This window comes from Alligator mississippiensis, chromosome 5, assembly GCF_030867095.1.
Source record: "Alligator mississippiensis isolate rAllMis1 chromosome 5, rAllMis1, whole genome shotgun sequence".
Classification (NCBI taxonomy): domain Eukaryota; kingdom Metazoa; phylum Chordata; order Crocodylia; family Alligatoridae; genus Alligator; species Alligator mississippiensis.
The window spans coordinates 29,664,578-29,682,983 of record NC_081828.1 but is presented as its reverse complement, the minus strand read 5'-3'; the positions used below and the strand labels follow the sequence as shown (position 1 = coordinate 29,682,983).

The 18,406-nt window shown below is 40.7% G+C and overlaps 1 protein-coding gene across 1 annotated transcript in view; it reads left to right on the top strand.

Annotated features, from left to right (window-relative positions):
• Positions 1-18,406, top strand: part of SELENOF (selenoprotein F) — a 55,559-nt gene that overhangs the window by 14,026 nt on the left and 23,127 nt on the right. The window lies entirely within an intron of this gene.

The following is an 18,406-nucleotide window of genomic DNA, read 5'->3' as shown; positions in this document are numbered from 1 at the left end:
GCACCCTCAATGCTGCGCCCTTGCTTGTGCTGGGGTTCTTACACTGCCATGAGATCCCTATGAGGCCTCCTCCAACCCCTAGTAGCCTCACCCAAACCACCGGTGACAAACAGTAACACAAACACAAGCCCATAGGCTATAACATAAACAGAAGCCACCCGGCTATAATCACGCACAAGCCTACTGGAGATTCTTCATCTCACAGCCGTGTCAGACACTGCTCCTTCATCAGGCTTAGCTTCTCTTCTCTCCCACAGCAGAGAGCTCCTTCCTTCTGGGCTGCTGGCAGGGAATTGCCTCTGGCCTCAGCTCCTAGAGTTTATAAGGGAACCAGACCCTGCGTCTTACAGTCAGCTGACAGCTGGCTAGTGTGGGTCGCTTGCTAGCTCCAGTTGCCCTGGCAACCAACAGCTGGGCTCCTTACTCACTGCTAGGGCTCTTTCTCTAGTAGTTTCTCCTTCTTAGGAGCAGAGCACCTAAGTGCCCTGTGACACTCAGGCTCTATCTTTCTCTGCAGACCAACCAGTGGAAGTCAGTGGTGGGAAGTGGGTATCTTCAATAGATGAGTACTAGTATCAAAAAACCTACCTTTAAAGTTGTTGTGGTATTTTGTAAATTAATTCCATAATTATTATTATTCAGTAGGATAGTGTCTAGCCTCAGATTAAATCTAACTATGATAAATCCTTTAATGGGTTGGTATTACAGATTTTCAACCCTGTACGTTTAATCTATAATCTGGTTTTTAAAAAATTCTAATAATTTTATATTGGGGAAACACTAAGAAATTTTTTTTTTAGGAAGTTGTAACGACCGCTTGCTTTCACTCTAGCAAAATTTGGAAAAAAAAAAAAAAGAAGAATTTCAAATGCTTTCTTTACCATAGACTGATATCCTACATATTTTCAAATTAAATAATAAATCGGCTTACCTGGGATATTTTTGCCAGGCAGATGGAAGGCCATTAGTTTGCTTTATCACTGTAGTGAGGACACTGCCATGGAAAAATACTTACCTAGAGGAAGAGAGGCATGGAGCCAACGGGACACTGCCAGGAACCAGAAGTGCAGCCAGAACAGGGCTACTTAAAGAAAAGACACCACACCAGGGAAAGAAGAAAAAAACCTGCCCCAGGCAAAGGGAGAGCTGGGAATGGTGCCGGCACCGGTATGGACCCGCTTTATGGCAGCATGCTGATGCTGATTAGTCAGCCGGCCCTCTGCGGGAAGTATAAAAACCATGGCAGACAAAGATTGGAGAGGACTGGATGCAAGTCCTCCGGAGGACCCAGAGCAGCCCAGAGCTGTTTGTAGCCCCTCAGAGGGCATCTGGTGGCATCCCCAGGAGGGGCCAGAGAGGAATAAGTTAAGCCCAGGAGAGCATAACTACTTACCAGAAATGTAACACTGGATCCCGGACTCGGCCAGCCAGGAGTGGGACAACATCCAACCTAAAGAAGAGAGAGAAAAGGATTCACACCAGGAGGAGACAAGAACACACCAGGGAACAAGGTAATCCAGCCCAGTAAAAGTACAGGCCAGTTGCTTTACAGCCTAAAGCCAGAAGATGCACCATCCAAACCAGACTTGACTGACTTAAGGGGGACAACAGATAAACCTATGCTGTGATGAGCACTAGTCGAGGGCTGGAATTAACATCTGGTTGGCATAAGGCAGGGTATAGGGGAGACAGAGCCCCGAGGCAGAAAGCCGGATGGAAAGATTGAAGAGGGGACCCAGGAAAGGCAGGACACAAGATCTTCCTCCCAATAACAAATTTATTCCAACAAAGATGTGGCAGGCGAGAACCCATAGGGACCACCCAAGATGGGATGGCAAGCTGTCAACCGTTAAAGGGACAGCGGCGCCTGAAAAGCCAGTTCTGGCAAAACGTGCTAGTGAGCGGCACAGGAGGTTACAATCATATAATAACAGTAGCAGAGTATAGGTAGATTTTGTTCTTAATAAATTCTCTTGATAATTATGCAAGACTTTTAAATCTGTATTTGATTTTTTTTTTTTTTTTTTAACTGAAAACACTATATTTGACTTGTAGCATATTTACACGCAGCTATTTTTCTTTGTGTGCCTTTGTAAAACTTGTGCTTATCCAGAAAGCTTACAGTCTAACAGTAAATCTTTTGGAAATTTATTCAGGTGCTTAACTTTAAGCATGTAAAATATTCCCATTGATTTCAAAGAAGCATATTGTTTGCAGTGTATTGATTGCTACATATTGAATGACTACTCTCAATGGCCATAAAAATAGCTTCCGTAAGCATTTTAAGTAATTTATAGATGTTTATATTATGAGCTACTAAAATGTTTTTTTGGTTTTAGCTTCAACCCTTATGGAAAGTCCACACTTAATTTCAGACTAATTCACGTGCTGCGTTACACAGCAAGAAAAAAGAAGCCAAACTAATTTGTAAAGCTCCTTTGTAAAGCTCCCTAAAATGTTCTTTGCAGTGTAACAGAGTAACAAATTACCTTAGTCTTTTTGTGAGTCCCCCTGAAATGTTTCTTTTTTTTAATCTTAGCAATACCAAAATATAGTACTTTTACTTTCAAAATAAAATGACATTACTTTCTTGCAGCATTCAGAATTCTCTGAACAGAAAAGTAAAAACTGGTGCATTTGTCTGTGCCTTTGTTTTGTTTTTAGTCTTTGCTTCATAATAGCAAAATAAGGAAATGCCATTAAATGAAGACAATATGCCATTTCGTGGTAAACATTAGGAATTTACTGCCAAGGATATTTCAAAACTCTGTGGCTAGATAATTCCATGACCTATACTTAGATATAAACAAAAATAAAGGATAATTTAGCTCAGGCTCAGAAAGAACTTAGACATGCACTGAACAGTTTGTCAGTGGAATATGAATTGTCTTTTTGTTCTGAGAACATGGTGGTTACCTTCTTCAATTATCAGGGTCTTGATCCAGGAAAGCATTTCATTGCTTTGCTGAATCAATTTTTAGATGTATTGTTATCCAGTCCAACGAATTCTTTATTTCTATTAACTTGCCTAATATTTCCATACTTCCAACCAGTATTGTTTTATGCTATATAAAAACATTTTTAGTTAAACTATATTTGTGCTAGGGTCATACATCCTTTTACATAATGGCTGCTGACAGACATGGGGAACAAAAAAACATGCTTAACTGGATGAATTAGTGCATTAGTTAGACCCAGTTCTTCAGCATCTGTATAGATCGGGCATTTCAGTGGGGCTTTTTGGCACTTTTCTCTAATAGCTGATTGAATCAGCTGATTGAATCAGCTATTAGATAAAAGTGCCACTAAAGCACCCAATTATAGAGATGTTGGGTAAACCAAGTCCAACTAATATGGTGCCTCTTCTGGGCATGCACTGGGCTCAGCATGGGAGCACACAGAATTTAAAGTAAAGCACCATTTTTTCAGGCAGGGGGGCATTACTTCTGTAAGCAGCCAATGTGTCTGACAGAATATCAATACTTAATTTTTCCTCCTTTGGGTTTCTCTTGCCTTGTCCCCTCAAAAGTCCATGTACCTCCTCCTGCCTTAGAAATTTTGATATTACCAGAACACAGTATAGAAAATGACTTCTAAGGATGAAAGTTGTTTAACTTCAGTTTCATTTGAAAAATATTTAAATCTGATTCCAAGGAGCAGGGCAGGCTTTAAGCTTCAACTGTTGGAGTGAAAGGAGGGAAGCTGCTTGATGGTAGTGGAGGAGACTGAAATATTTGTAAACCTAAAGTGTGTTACATACTTCTCTGTTCCTGAGTACATATGCTATACCTTTTCAGACTTAAAAACCCCTTAAATTCAACCCTTCCTGCCAGGAAAGGTCACTTTTTCATGTTGATAAAATAACAAGTTTAATGGTACTGCCGTGTATGATTCACTGAAATATGTAAGGGAATAAATGAATGCTATAACAAAATTAAAAAGAGGCCTTAATTCTGTAGACTTCTGTTTATATAAATAAGGATCTGCAAAATCAGACCTTTGGATTGTCCAGTAATATCCTCCAAATATATGCTGAGAGGGTGAGATGAAAATTAGAAATACGTAAAGGAAAGAACCCCTTTACCAGCTGAGTTGCTGCTAAATAAGAATCAAGCTTAAATATGGAAAAGTACAACTACAGCGTGTGGGAATCCTTCACAAATGAATTAATGACACAGATTCGGTGCATCACCATGAGCTTTCACAAATTATCAGTCAAATCTGAGCCCCATCCTAAAAACACTTACTCTGCTGAGTGGTGCAAATGAAACATATCACAATAAGAAGTGTTTACAAAATCTGGCTCTGACCTCCCTGAGAGGTGTTCATTAATCTTGGTCTGATAATTAAGGTCAAAATAGTATCTTATGCATTTAATTTGCTGAAAATAGCAGCAAGATGTTCATGTATTAAACAGTGCTTTTATTACTCTAAAATTATTTGGTGTCAGTCCAATTAATTGCTTTAAATACTTAGTATTTTTTTTTAAATATCAACAAACCAAAAAATATATACCTTTAGCTATTTTCCCATTCTTAACGAATTTCTGTATCCCATCTCAGGTTAATTCAGAAGTTAACTTAAATAGTATTGCTTTAGACAGCTGCAAGTTTTAAGCCTGAGTCTGTCAGATAAAGAGCACTGCTGGTGTGTAAAACATGGAAGGATGAAATGGAGGTGAAGCTAACTGTGCATGAAATTGTAGTAGCAGAAGAAATTGTCTATATTTTGCTAGAGTTGAAAATAGCTGCTCTCTGAGTATCTCCAGATTCACTTATACCAGATGATCATTTCAGAGACAAACAAATAAGCATATGCAATTAATTGTAAGCAAATCTAAAATTATAGTATAAAAGAATTGTTTTACATGTAGATTCAATTTTATTCCTCTTTGAATTAAACATGTGATGCAGTCCATGGTGCTTCAGTTTTAAAATGATCAGTATTTTTTTTCAGCTGAGTTTGAACTATTTTTAATGTGCATGGTTAATCAACTATTTTTCAATATGGTTAGATTATGCCATTTGGAACCTTGGCCAAATTCTGCATAAGCTTGAAAGAAGAAGTTCTTTGTCACACTTTGAGACATTGTAGCATGTATTACAAATCAGCAGGTTTACTCTGAGAATGTTCATGGAACGTATCATCTCTGCATGTTGTGTAGGTTCTCAACCTGTTTAGACTTAAGGCAGTCTTCAGAAAATGCATCTCTTAGCTTTCACTTGTTACTAGACTGAAGAAAAATAATAAAGAAAATCTTAGGTTGCAAAGAATTCAGAAAGACCACAATGGGCCAGAATATTTCTGACACTATAAATTCCTGTTTGAAGTCTCTGAGTTTGTCTTGTGAATCCTGTAAGTATTTACATCTGGTTGAGAAACACTGGCGTAGGGTCTTGTTGCATAACAAAGTAAGTAACTGTCTGGATAGAAATCAAGTTCTCAAAATACAGGAAATTATATCTTCTTCATAAGGGCTAGGGACAGAAAGTACATATAAACCGGTATAAGTATGGGAAACCAATTCAGATCTGTAACACAACAGAAGTTCAGTGCACATAAACCACTTTTAAAATGGCCAAAACTAGTTTAAGATAAACTCAGATGAATGTATATTTAGGTGAAATCAGTTTATTGAACTTCTGTCCCAGATCCCCTCCAGATTCAAGTTAACTCTGTCCCCAGCATCCTAAAATGCTTTGCAGCACCTCCACAAACCCTTGCAGGGTGGGTGGGCTAGCCTTGACCCAAACCATCTGCTCCAGCTGAGCAGGTAGGTGTATTCTAGTGACCCCCAGCTTCTGCCCTGGGCCACTGCAGGCACGTGGCTGCATTTCTGGAATCAAAAGTGAACTTCTGTTCACTTGTTTATCAGTTCAATCAATGCAGCTGCAGCTTAGACTAACCTGAGACAATTGAATTGATTCAGCCTTGGGCTTTTTGAGTGTCTCTACTTACCCAGGGAGTCCAGCAACTTAAATTTGAGGTGTCCCTGGAATTTTTTGTTTCCATCTACTGCACTATGCCAGTACACAGAGCTGCCAACAGCAGGGTTAAGGAGCTGTGAAAAAAAAATGGCTTAATTTTATTAGCATATTTGGCCATTACATGGGGAACATAAAGAGAAATTCAGCATTGTTTTTTCCCAGTCTATGCTTTATGTAATGAAGCACAAAGTTAAAAATGTTTAATTTTGGTACTTGGCCATTTTATTGTGTAATACTAGCTAAGAAATGTTAAATATATTAATATACTGCTTGTACTTAAGTTTCTTTTTTCCATTTAAATTTGTCTGTTTGGGGAAGGAATTAGTATTGTTGGTACAGCATTTTAGGAGTAAAGCCACTTCAGTGTCTCCTTGGCTTGGTGATAGACAATGAAGACGAAAACAAATTTTAAGTCCTATCTCAGTTTGTCTTATATTTGCACCCCATCCTAGATTTTGCTTGATGCTAAAATAGTTGTATTTGTAACTAACGTTTTGAAGTTAATATTGTTTATACACAAAACCCTCTAATTGCAGACAAGAAATAGGAAACAGGACAGGATTGAAAAGCTATTCCTTTGTTTCCAACATTTTTTTCACATTTTGGAGATTGAAGAAGAAAGAAGAGTGAGAGAACTTTGGCAAATGGGAATGGGAGATATAGCACAAAAAAATTTCATTAGGGCTTTCTGCCTTCTAATCACAAATAGTTTTCCTTAGGCTTTTGGCAGATGTTAAAATAATGACATGACAGGATCTGATTCCCTATCCTAACAGTCTCATGTTCTGCCATACCATATGTGCATGGCAGAGCACAAGATTGTTGGGACTGATCCCAACTGCATCATTATTTTAAAGGGAACCTTGCAGTCCAGTAGGGATCGTCAAGGTTCCCATTCAAGGGCTCCCCCACCATAGAGTTTAACCTTTTCCTACACCAGGGACCCCAGCCAGGCAGACAAACCTGGTTGTTTGGTTGCCTAGCCCCACAGCTCCCAAGATAGCTACAAGGTGTAAGGTACATTCAGGTGTCAGATCACAGTGAGTCCTGTGGCTCACTGCATCCCAGTTCAGTGTTTGCCTTGTTCTTCAGCTCCCGCAGGAGCATGACCTGACACCTTACCTCTCAGTATGCTGAAAACTGCAGTGCAGCCCCATGCAGGGCTCTCCTTCAGAGCTGTCAGCTTGCCAACATGGGGGAGCCCATCAGTTGATGGGCTTGTTGGGCCTTCTGGGCCACCTTGTCACATGTTCAATATAAGGTGCAATGCAAACCAGCCGCAAAAAAATTCCATATTTTTTGTGGAGTATTTTTATGGTTGGCTTCTCAGTGTTTTCTGTCATTACTTCCCTGAATGTTTGACTAGGTGTTACTGTCTACGGCACAGTGTAACATCTGCCAGGGCCCCAAGTCAAGAGTCTCTTTAGGTATATTTTTACAGCACCATCATTCAGGTTGGAGGGCTCAGATCAGCCTTGCCCAGGAGTAAAGATTCTTTCCTGTTGAATTATTTGAGAATTCCTTTGCTCCTGGGCACATGAAGAATTGTGGAAAGGCACTAGAAGACACTTAGGCTGCTTGAAGACATGAGAAAAAACAAATAGCACTTTACTTTAAACTCAGCATGCTCCTGCATCGAGCCCAGCACATGCCCAGAAGAGGCAGTGTGTTCGTTACACCCAGGTTTCCCAGTGTCCATATAAATCGGGTATTTTACTGGGGTTTTTTGGTGCTTTTATCTAATAGCTGATTGCATCATCTTTAATTAAAAGTACCAAAAAGCCTCACAGAAGTGCCCGATTTATGCCAGACGCTGCAGAGCCAGGTTGAAGTAATGCACTACTGCCTCCGGTAGAGCGCGTTGTTTGGTTGTTTTTTTTCCATGTCTGTGAGTGCTCTTAATGCTCAAGTGATTCAGCCTGTGTTATCACTGCAAAATGGATGGCTTGCCAGCCAAAGTAGAAGTGGAGCATGAGTTCTAGCCCACACACACAGTCATACCAGGTAACCCTGGTTGAAAGCAACACTTGAATGGACTTTTTGTGGGTGGATTGGTAGAATTTCCCAGAAAAGAGGCTTGGGTTGTAAGCAAGATCAGAAATGGGTCCAGTAGTGAAGACTAACCTGTACAGAATAATTATGTGCAATGTAATTAACAAGTTACTGCCGGCATTCAGGTTGACTTGCTTTGAAAAAAGTAGAGGTACACCGATATATCGGTCCATATCAGATAGGCACCGATAAAAGGAAAAATTGACAATATCAGCAATCCACTTTCTTTTGGCTAGTATACCTGATAATGTCACCAGTAAATGCCACATGCATATGTGCAGCCACAGCATGTACGTGGCCAGGAGTGTAGCCTGACAGTATGGGGACCAGCATCCAGCCAGTAAGTTTGCGGAGAGGAGGGACATGGGGGAGGGAAGGGGCATGTGGGGGTGCAGATTGAGGCCCCCACAGTGAGGGAGGGAGTGGGGCAGGTGCAGGACAGAACTGCAGGCAGCTTATCCGGGGGGCACATGGGGCAGGAGGGGGTTGGTTCCCTGCCTCTGTGCACAGCTCCAGGTAAGGCATGAAGGGTATGTGCCCCCTGGATTTGTGCACGGGGTGATGGCAGGTTCAGGACCAGGGCCTTCACTAGCCTCTTCCCAGTCAGGGGGCTGGGCCAGGACTGCGCTCAGAGAGGGGGCTGCAAGGAATTTTAGGGTGGTTGTAGCCCACCCTGTAGCCCCCCCATCCCAGCACCGTGGCCACACCCCACGCGCCGCCCCAGCCCAGCCCGCTGACAGGAAGAGGCTGGCACAGCCTCTGGCCCTGAGCCTGCAGTGGGCAACTGGCCCTCACCCCATATACAAATCCAGGGGACACATGCCCTCCATTCCTCCCCCAGGGTGTGTGCAGTGGTGGGTAGCCGCCCCCTGTGCCCCCTCAATGAGCTGTGCCCACAGCTTCATCCCACGCCCTGCCCCATCCTGCCTGGGCAGTGCCTGCCACTTTCCCAGGCACATACCCTCCCCCTGGACTTACCAGCTGGATGTTGCTTTCCAAGCTGTGGGGCTGCTTATTGGCTATCGGATTGGTATTGGCTAATATGACTGGTTCATAATCAGCCATCAGTATCGGCCAAAAGAATCCTTATCAGTGCACCCCTAGAAAAATGTCCCCTTTTATGGATAAGAAAAAATGTAACCCTGCATGTGTTCAAGGGCTATTTTTGGTCCGCTACAAGATCTTTCGTGCATGTAGCTTTATGTTCTTCCCAGAAAGTGGTACTTGGTCTTTCAGGCATTTTGGTTCAGGAGAAAAGTAGCTACTTGGATACTTCATGCTTCTTAGAAGCATTGTATATGTTCTCTTTCATAAGGAAGTTTGGCCACAGCTGCAAATGTCTAACTGGAATGATAAAGTATCAGAACTTCTTGGAAGTAAAATAAATACTTAATGTAAACTATGCTAATAAAGATGTTAAGAAGCGTTACTGTTAATAGAAGACAGTCAATTTTGACCTAGCCTTTAAAATCCCAGCTTCCTACAGCTATTCATTTTCTAAATATGCTATTATGGATGGCAGGGAAGTGCAAGGGGAGAGAACTTGAACAGCGGTCTTACTGTTTTGACTGTTTTATCTGCATTGACTACAGAATCTAAAATAGAGTAATTGAGTGTGGAATGATTGGGAAATATATTTAATTTTTTAGACTAATTCTGTTTCTTTTTGAGTGACCTGAATTCATTTTTAAGGAGGTTTTTTTTCCTATTTCACTAATTAAAGTACTATAATAAAATAAGGATTATTGTCGGCTATATAGCTCTCTAGTTCTCTGCTTGTCCTCATGCCAGAGGCAGTAGCAGTGTAGTGGGACGGCAGTAGTAGTGGGACGGACTCATCTTGATTCTCTGGTGCCATATTTAAAAACGTGCCATATTCTCAAGCTCACAACTCATGGACCCAGAGGGACAGTTTTCCACCTTCTGCTTCCTCTGTGCAAAAATGAAGTTTATTTCCTACATGTTTTTCATATGTTTTACCATCTTGAACTTTTCCTGAGTGAAAAAAGAAAGGCGCATGAGCCCAATACCTTGCAGAAAAAGTTTTTTTCTTCCAGTTTCTCACTTGGTCTAATAAAAAGGTATCATTTTGGAACCAAGAGTTCTAGATTTTTGCATATATTCTCTGGTGCTTTTAGTGGTGTTTAGTTATACAGCAACAGGGTCTTAATTTAAGGATACTGCAGCATGAAGAAAGATGGATACTTGTTCTTCTTTACTTGGCTTAGTACCCTGGCCAGTTATATTAAGTAAATTTTGACACCGTTTTTTACTACCCCTTCCGTTGAAGACCATCACTCCCGTAGATGTTTTGACTAATACATCCCGTAGATGTATTGAAGAATGTCTTGTTTACTTGTGGATTTTTAGGCTTTTAAAACTTTGTTTTTATAAAAGTGTTAACAATAAAAGGTCAAAGTGTAAGAGTATATGGCCCCAGCAAGGACTGGTCATGAAACGTTCATCAGTATCAAGCTACCATTATCACCAGAGGCTGAGACCCTCTTCCCAGCCCTTTGTGGGGTCACACATTTAGGACTAACAGTCTTTCTTCCACCTTGCAGTGTGCCCCTTGATTGGCTAGTGCAGTGCAAGTTGGTCCAAATTCTGTTGTAAGGTAAAGTATCCAAACTCAAAGGAGACAGATGCCCGGACCAGAAATCTGAAGAGGTGGAGGATGTTGTTAGAGTTGGCTCCTGCAAGCCAGTTCCTTCAGCTCTTCAGAATTGTTGCCCTGGCCTGATCCAGCAGGAAACTGGATAGGCAGATCATTCTCTCCTCAGCTGCTCAGTATGGGACAGAGAAAATGTACACCGTGTCAGAGAATTCTTAAGTCTAGCATGTCAAAGAGAGTGCTGAGGTGGCAAAGAGTGTCTGCCCTCATCTTACAAATTAAATGTCTGTATCTCAGTCCATTTTAGCATAGGTTTTAAAAACACCCTGTTATAAGTGTTTCTGTCTGCTTATAAATTCAAGCTATCTCACAGTACTGTTCCATAATCTAAGTAGGATCATTCCCTGTTGATAATCTGAAAGAACAGCTTCCAGGAAACAACAGGTGCTGTAAAAAGTGAGGTTGATGATTCTCTAGCTGGCAGTGTGGAATGCTGAGTCAGCATTAATTTAAAGCACTATGATCAAGGGAGTGATCTCTGCTAGTGGATGTGCCATCCTTCAGATGAGACAAAGCTGAAATGTTTGGCTGTATTTACTAAAGATTGTATAGGAGTTTCGTATCTGAGATGTAAACCATTCTAGTTAGTTTTCAGCTTGGGTAATTGTATCTTATCTATTGGAACTATTTATATGTGACCTAGTGTTGACAATTTAAATTGAAGGGATAACACTTTAGTTCCCCCTCAGAAAATTTGCTGAAGTGTTTTGACTTTCTTCGACTTCAGACAGGATGACATTTAGACTATATTTATTCAAATCCAAGATGCAGTTCTGTCCTCGCCATTCAACATGGAGAGAGGATTGTCTTGGATTCCAGTACCAGCCTGAAGCAGGCAGTGACTACGGCTCTGGAACTGGAGAGGCTGCTTGCCCTGGGCCAGAGCTAGGGTGGCTTATGCAGGGGAGACTGTGGGAAGGGAGCGGGGAGTGTGGGGAGCCTGTGTGTTTGAGGAGCCCTAGGGGAGCACAGGGGAGGGGGTGTTCAGAGGGGGAAGCACAGGGTAGACTCTATGGTGTGAGGGGGAAGAGCAGGGGAGACCATGCAGTGGCATGGGACCTGCTATGGCTACGGGCCCAACCTGAGCCTAAGGACATAGCCATAGCCACTGCCTGCCCTAGTCTGGGGCTGGAGCCAGAGCTGCTGTTACCACTGGTGCCAGGCCAGACCAGGGCCAGAACAACTATGGGTACCGATACATGTGATGGAGCTCTGCTCCGACACATGCTAATTAGCATGCGTTGGAACACACTCGATCAGTCAAGTCTGTTGTGAGTCTGCTGGAGCGTTCTAGTTAGCATGCTCCAGCAGCCTCCGTGTCCCGTGTATTCAGGGTCGCCGTGTTTCAGAATGGCAACAGGGGTGCTTTAACTAAAGGTCATCAAACAAGCTTTCGTTAAAGCACGAACACCGCCATTTTGAAGCATGGGGTGCTGAAGACACGCGACGCTGAGGGCGCTTTAATTAAAGCGGCTCTCAGAGAGCCACTCTAATTAAAGCACTTTCCCTCCTCCCCTCCCCCAACCTTGGAGCATGTGTATAGATGCCCTACGTGCTCTGTGCCCCTGGTCAGCACTGGTTAGAAGCTAAGCAGTGGTGGGGTGGAGGGATAGGCATCAGGGAGATAGGCACTGAGGTGGGAGCAGGTGGCTGTGGGGGCAGGCAAGGGGCCAGAGGGTAGGAATCTGTTTCCCCTCCACAGTGTAGGTGGGAGGGAAGGAGATAAATTTAAGATGGCCCTCTTACAATTAGATTCTATACATGGAAGACTGTACATTTGTTATGGATTTTCTATATATAGACTCTTAATTTTTGGAGAATCATCTTACATTTAAAGTCATCTTGGATTCAGGTGAATATGGTAACATTTGCTGTTGTTACCTGTTTTGTAACCCTGCCTGCCTCCATTAATGGAACTGTTTTTTCCCCCTGTATATTTAAAGGATGGTGTAAAGGACCTTCTACACCAAATCTCAAACTATGAATTATTTTACTCTAGTGTTAAAATTTCCCTCCTAAGTCTTTTTTTAAGCTTAAATTGAAGCTCTGTAAAGTCAGAGGAAGATCTTCAGTTTTTAGTGTTGCAGTAATCCTAAGAAACTGCAGGAGGAGGGAATTCTATGTGAATGTTTAAATAGTTTTTAATTTTTTTGTGGAGTATATATGAATCAGACTAGAAACTGTAATAGCAATTTATTCCATCTCTCCAAATCACTAATGGTTTTAGAAAGTCCTTAATGCACTATCATATGAACGTGACTTTCATGAAGACTAAACAAGCAAAGCATTATTTTAAATGAGCCAACTTACAAGTTAAGTATTGTGTAATGAACTGAGTCAAATTAGATTTGTATGCATCTGCTACAATACTGAATGGTGTGTGTCATTCTCTTCTGCTACTTTTAAATAATGCTTAAACTTAGTAAATTTTTTTCATCAAGTTTCAAAAATTTAATTATTCCATTTTGGTTATGACATGCTGGCAGTAGCAGTGAATGTTAACAAGTGTAGCATTATATTTTTTTTAATGATGCAAAGGAACCTATGTATCTTGCAAAAGACACTGTTGTCTAGGGTTGTAAATGTAGTTGATTTTATTTCTGTCTAGGTTTCTAGTGAGAAATGACACAGAGCAGCTGTTTGTCTCAGTATGAATCTGAACTTTTTGTAACAACACAGATGGACTTTAAGTATGGGAGAATTATAACTTCAGAATATAAACACATCAATAACTTATATATAAACCTAGGTGCAATCAGTTATTGGCTATATACATTGGGATAATGAGTAAAATACTTAATTATTTTGTGAATTCCTGCAGAGATACTATTGCAAAGAATTCCCCTTTATTCACACAGAAGTACATTATACTGTGTTGTTTATAATGACCAGCTTTTTAAAATGTTCACGATATACTTTTATTTGTACGTTACGGCTGCTTGCAGACATTGGGGGGAAAAAACCCAGCACTTTAAACTCTGTGCATTCCCAAACCAAGCCCCGCGCATGCCCAGAAGAGGTAGCACCTTAGTTAGACCTGGCTCGCCCAACATCTGTATAGATCCGGCACTTTAGCGGGGTTTTTTTGGTACTTTTATCTAATAGTTGATTGAATCGGCTTTAGCTTAAAAAGCACCAAAAAACCCTACTGAAGTGCCTGATCTATACAGATGCTGCAGAGCTGGGTGGAAATAATGTGCTGCTTTTCCAGTAAAGCGCATTTTTTGTTTGTTTGTTTTTTAACATGTGCAAGCAGCCTATGTTACTTTTTAACTATATTCCAGTTGTGATTTGCAATTTGAAGTGGACTTAGAGAAAAATGCCTTGTTACTGCATATCTTCTTAAAAATCCCAAACTTGTTTGTTAGAGGTAAAAACAAGTTTATTACTGTCAGTAATGTTGAACCAGTCTAACCAGAGCAAAGCCCTCTACACTCTGTTTTGCCTCCTGCATCAAAGAATATGCCTACTAGTATCTGAATCCAGAGCTGTTATTGATATACCAGGCAGAACAAAATAATTTGCTTCAAGTAACGCACTGTGTTTCATGGCCAGTATTTGCATTGACTTGTAAAGCAAACAGTAATGAATATAGTTATTGAGAACACTGAACATTAAGGTCAGAGTTTGTAACTTTACTTTTCTGAATAACGTTGTCTTCACTCTTTTTATACAATAATTAATTGGTGCACTTATTTAACTTAAATCACCCTAGCTATATGATTTAAAAACTGAAGCTAAGCAGACAGATAACACTATTACTCTCAAATGCTGCTTTTTAAAAAATAGTGGCCTTCAGCAGTGAGCCAAATATTAATTTTAATCTTAAAATACTTTCCTAGATTCAACTGAAAATTTAAGTATGGTCAGAAGTGTTTTTATCAAAGCAAGTTTCCAAAAACCTGCACTGAATAGATAAGACAGCCTTATTCTAACAATTTTAATTCAGTTTCCTGTGGAAAATGATGACTGCTGATTAATGCAGGCCAGACAAGATGTCACTGTGTCCCTGTAAATGCTAGTAGTGTACATCAAAGGGCCATTCATCCACAAAATTATTGGTAAATGTTAAGTTTGACCTAAATTTTACAAGTTCAGAATACAAGATAAAATATATCCCTAAACCATCATTGTAGTATTTATGAAGCATACATCATTGCCTTATTTTGCAACCACTGTAATGCTTCTATGACTAGTTATTGCTAACTTGGAAAAGTTAATAAATATTAAAATGTGATAAGGATTACTATTTAACTGAATAAAACAAAGTGAACATTCATATTCAGGCAACCAGTTGTCAAAAAATATGGTAGTATCTTCCTCCGAGCCTTACCAAGCAGCTCTACATCTAGAAACATCTTTGGAGGAAGAGACACGTGGAAGGAAGGGCAGTCAGTCCATTTTCACTGCCATGCTTTAGTTTCCACTTGGTTAGTAGGCAGAATGATGTATTTTGTAACTCAGAACCTTAAGCGAGTTTGCTACGGTATAATGAATTTGGACTTACGGGGCATGTCTATATGAGATGCTATATCGTAGCTACGAGCTACAGCAACATAGCTCGTCACTATGGTGATGTAGCATCGGCAGGCACAAACCATGATGCTAATGCTACTGCACAGTATCATTGGAAATGACCCATGTGGCACTGGGACTGCAGAGTCCAGCACATGTGTAGACATGCCCACTTAAACTATTAGGTTGCAGAAGTATAATGTGGCGGGGCACATTTTGGTCTGCAGACATTTATTACTGCCTATGTGGGAGAAAGAAAAATAGAGCCCTCAGCTTGACTTTGAGCCCAAAGAGGTTATACTTCAGATACCTGAAAACAGTTTTGTTAAGAATCCACAGGTTACAATAGAATCTTTAGTTTGCTGACTCTTAGCTGCATTGTGAAAACAGAAGTTTAAAAAAACCCAATAAAATGTATAATTACAATACTGAAAAAAACACAGTTGAGACTCCGTATCCAAGAGCAAAAGATGCATTAATTAAAATACTATTTTATACAGTATAGAATAGATATGCATTTCTATTAAATGTTATTTTTCTATATTCTTGAACTATTGATATTAGCTTTACTGAACAAGTAACCAAAGTGATTGATGCCCAGGCTGGAGCTAACCTAAGCTGGTTGTAACCATAAGACAATGCTGTCTGTGTTATTGTGTCCTTATTGGTCTTCTATTTCCCTGCTGTAAGTTTCAGGGCATGCCCCACTGCCCTAAGTCCTGAGACACTCTAGGACAGTGGTAGTCAACCTTTCTGGCAAGTGTCACATGTTGAGCTCCACCCCTTTCTGGGTTGCTACTCAAATGCCTACCCCCAGAGTCATACCCAACACAGTTTTTGCTCTGGGGCACCAGAATGGAGGCAGGGAGGTGTGACCCTCCAATCTTATGAAATATTGTAGAGCCACGACACTGCTGTGAGGGAGGTACAATCACTACGGTTTCATATAGGGGGCAAGAATCCAAAGCCCTGAATTCAGTGACAGCTGCAGAGCCAAGGAAGGGTTAACCTGGCCCTTGTTGGTGACAGCGGACACCAACCAGCTCTTGACAGCATCCTGTCTCCCCTCCCCAACTCCAGTCCAAGGAGTGCTCTACTCCCTGCCTCTTTTGGTCCTTTTACTGAGTGCCCAGGTTCATGTGCCACATGTGCTACAAGTGGGCCACCCTGCTCTAGAATTTGTTCTTGGTAAATTGTGTCAGTTGCCAGAGGTATTATGAAAGAACTGCCAGCATTGGAGTCCTTTACCTGAGTCCTGTGTATACAGCGGGAGGATTCTAGCCCGAGTGAAACTTAGACGTCAGCTAGTTCCAGACAAACCCTAGCCAGGGACTTTTGTGTATGCACTGGTGTTAAAACTTTAGGAAGAGCCAGGGGCAGCTGGCCAATAAAGACATACCCTGACTTGCTCAGGAAGACTCTAGTAGTATAAAAGGCTAATAGTAAACTATTTCAGTTCTAAAATGACAAAATATTTCACATTGCTGGGTTTTTGGTTGTAGCTGTTTTGGTCTAAGGACATAGGCAGGCAAGGTTCTTCGAGTAGATGTGACATCTTTTATTAGACCAACTGAGTAGTTGGAAAAAAGGTTCTTGGCAAGCTTTCGAGCACAGTCACCCTTCTTCAGGCATAGGGAGTCTCGGCTGTTCTGAGACTCCATGAAATGAAAGAAGCTACAAGTGTGGCAGGATGTCAGTGAAAATGTAAATAGATACAATAAGAAAGACAAAAGTCTACCTATTTACCTTCTTTCTTATTGTATCTATTTACATTTTCACTGACATCCTGCCACACTTGTAGCTTCTTTCATTTCATGGAGTCTCAGAACAGCAGAGACTCCCTATGCCTGAAGAAGGGTGACTGTGCTCTAAAGCTTGCCAAGAACCTTTTTTCCAACTACTCAGTTGGTCTAATAAAAGATGTAACATCTACTCAAAGTACCTGGCTCGCAAAATATTTCACTGAAGTCTTGCAACTTTTGTTTAGTACTATAGGCTTCTTTGTGCTTGTTAACTTGAAATACAATGCACAACAAAATATTTCTGGCTTCTCAGTAACTAATTTCAGACTTTTGTTTGATTTAATTAGAGTTTTTCCTAATTTGAGCTACGACTGCCACCTTTTGAACACACTGGAGCTCATTATTGGTTGCATGTAGGGGCTCAGACCAGTCATGTATTTTTATATCAAACAATATTTTAATAACATCTGAAAAGTAGGAGTCATTGTGTTCCCATTCTAAAATGAACAGGAACTTTACCATAATGCAGAGTTAATAAAGCAGAAGATCATTCCACGTTTCCATTCGTATGTCTAGACCATAACCATGGCTGAAAGCACAGGGCTGAGAGCAGAAAACAGAACAGCAGATTGGGCAGGGCAAAAGGTACTTTGAGGATGGGGGGCTAAAAGGGTCCAAATACGTTGGCCCGCAAGGCACCAGTGCAGCTAGAATTCTCCTATTCCATTTTAAATGTGTGATTAAGGTAATGGGTTAAAAGGAGTAGTCTTCTGCAAACAGTTTTTTCAGCCAGTAAGGTCAGGCACAGATAATGGATTTAGTTGACTGATTTAAACAATATAATTCAATATCTGTTTCCATTTTACAAGTTTGTTTTGAAAGGAAGATTATTTTTTATTTAAATTTAAATCTTTTTTCCAATTCTAACTGTCCAAATTTAACTAGACAGGCTGAACAGCCCACTGACAACTAGTTCTACTGTCACACAGAAAACATAGGCCAAGATGATCGGAAAGTAGCTTGCTAAAATTAGGTCTGTAAGCCCAGTGTATAGGAACCATAATATGTTGCATTCTTGATTTTCAAGCAAGATTGAACAGGCAGCATTTCTCACTGACTTTAGACTTTGAAAATATTGCTAGCTGTTTTGAACTTAATTCTTGTCACGTTTCCTGGGGGGGGAGGGGAGGCATATGTGAAGTGCCACAAGGGAATGTTGCTATCTTTGAGGTGAGTCAGCTGTTCTGAATGAAAATAAGACAAGGCATGGATTCTGTGGCTCCTGTGTAAGTGCCTTTAATTATTCATTTCTAATCGCCATCAATGTAACATTGAATGCTTTTCACAAAGATAATGAATTCAGTAGATAATTAAAACTAATTTTAAGCTACTTTAAGATATTTAAGATATAAACAAATGACAATTTTTTACATTGC